Consider the following 2699-nt stretch of genomic DNA (forward strand, 5'->3'; position numbering starts at 1 on the left):
ATCTAGGATATATTACTCCTTCATTGTACATATTGTATACATAACTACGTATTAAAATATCTAGTCATTGGGCTACCTTTTTCAGAAACCCATGGGTGATAATATTTCTGCAGAACGTTTTTTTGATTTGTTTTTTTTAACGGTTTCCAGGTTTGGATCAGCTTCTCTATCTTTTTACTAAAAAATGTGATTTGTAGATTCTGAACATTTTACAACACATCTATTTCTGTTAATTAATTTATTTAACAGCAGACATTTGTTATATTAACTGTTTTCCTCTAATAAATAATAATTTACAAATAAAAGAAAATAAATACAGTCTGGTACCTACATAATTGTTTGTAATTGCAAAATCTGAAATCCACCCTTCAACCAAGGTGCAATTAACTTTGAAAGAGTGCAGCATAAAGAGTTTTCATTATGGCATCTGATTTCAAAGTGTTTTGTCAACGGATAGTGGATAATTCTACTTTCTTTTTGTTTTGGATGCTTCTCCTTTAAATGCAAAAAGTATTGCAAAACCTCTTGCTCTGTAGAAAATTTGTCTTTTGGTAAGGATGACCTGGATTCCCGAACCAAAAAATTTACTTTTTTCTTACTTTTTCCTGACATTAATAAAACTGTAGTAAATAGCTCTAATAAGCATATGAAGTAAGTATATCATGAGAGTTATCAATAAGTATTTCCCGCGTTTTTAAATGAAAATTAAATATCGTCTTTGCTAAAAAGGAATTTGCATAACGTGTTTAAGTAGGTACGCAAAAGCATTAAAGTAAACGCAAAGCGTAAAAATTGGTAAAAGTTCGCATAATTATGCAACTTTTTAGTTAGGTTTAGACAAAATATTTTAAGTAAATTAAATTACCATGCATTTTTATTTTTTTCTACTAACTTAGAAGAAACTCTGGAAAGAAAAAAAAAAGAATTATTTTGAGTTTTAGAAATCGCTCAAATAAGTTAAAAATAACCTTAAAAAAGGGTAAAAAAGTCTAAAATTAGACAATTGGGGCACTTGAGCAACCCCTAAAAGTGTTTAAACTCAAAAAAAGTGTATCTACTAATAAAATAGGGGTCTGCGCTGCAGATAAAACTCCATGGTACTTTAAATCTTTTCATGATATCAAAATGAAGCAGTCTTATATATATATATATATATATATATATATATATATATATATATATATATATATATATATATATATATATATATATATATATATATATATATATATATATATATATATATATATATATATATATATATATAGTGGTTTTCATATATTTAGACGCAGTCATACTTGAGAATTGAATTTTTTAGTTTTTCAACGATGAAACAATAAAGAAAAAAGATTTCGGTTTATTTTTTTTCTATATATTAGATAAATGCATACACAATACAAAATTTAAAAAAAATTCACAAAAAAAGTACAAATACTAAGTAATAATTAGGTACAACTACATGGTATTAATCAAATAAGTAAAAAAAAGTTATTCATAAGTTTAGACGCATGATACATAAGGAGGCGTAATTTATAAACCAATTAATATTTTGTGTATCCGCCTTTTGCTATAATACAACTAAGAACTCTTTTAGGCATAGACTCAACAAGACTTTTCCGCATCGCTTCTGGGACCCTTTACCAGGTCTCCTTAAGGACGTCCTTCAGCCGGCCAAGTGTGGAAATTTTGAACCTTTGCCAATTCACGGTCAATCCAAGCCCAAATGTTTTCAATCGGGTTCAAATCAGGTGAGTATGGAGGCCACGGTATTGTCTTTATATCATTATCGTTGAACCACTCCTTTGTATAGTATGCTGTATGTGCTGTAGCGCAATCTTGTTGAGGTTTCCATGGTTTATCATTGAGCGTAAGTAGGTCAATTGATGGAAATAGCTTGTTTTCCAGTACTTCTACGTATATTCAGGAGTTGATTCTTCCGGTGTATGTTTGACACATACCAACACCTGAGTAATTGAAGCATGACCAGATTCCTATCGAGCCTCCTCCACTTTGTTCAGTCGGTCTAATGTATCTGGCACAATACTTTTCGTGAGCCATTCTTTTCACTGTTATGTTAGATTTGCGATTGATAAGCTCAAAGTTACTCTCATCACTCCACATAATGTTTTTCAATTGTTCTATTGTCCAATACCTTCTTTCACGACACCATTTTAGTCTCCTTTGTTTATCATATGGACGCAGGAGCGGTTTCTTCAAAGCAGAGTAAACTCCAATCTTGTATTTGATAAGTATTCGGCGGACTGTGCTTTGAGAAATAGATGTATTTCGCGTTGTATTGAATTCTGTTGTCAATTCTTTGCGACTAATTCTTGAATAAGCTCTGACAGCTCTAAAAAGGACATTATCGTCCTTTCTGGTGGTTGACAAGGGTCTACCTAACCTCGTTTTCTCGCTGGCACCACCAGTGTGAAGAAAGTTTTGCTTCGTTGTCTGAACGCATTTCTCAAAAGTTCCACTTAACCTGGCAATTTTTCGACTACTTTTGGTTCCTTCTTTAATGTGAACAATTGTTTGCCATATTTTACCTTGAGTGATACGTCTTTTGCCCATTTTTCGCGTGTTTTTAGAGCAAAACTAACTTAAAATTTGTTTATTTATTAAATAATGATTAACTAGATCCAGGTAAGTCATATTTATATAAGATTTTTTGACAAAAGCAATTAATTTAGGCCTATTAG

This window comes from Hydra vulgaris, chromosome 06, assembly GCF_038396675.1.
Source record: "Hydra vulgaris chromosome 06, alternate assembly HydraT2T_AEP".
Taxonomy (NCBI): Eukaryota; Metazoa; Cnidaria; class Hydrozoa; order Anthoathecata; family Hydridae; genus Hydra; species Hydra vulgaris.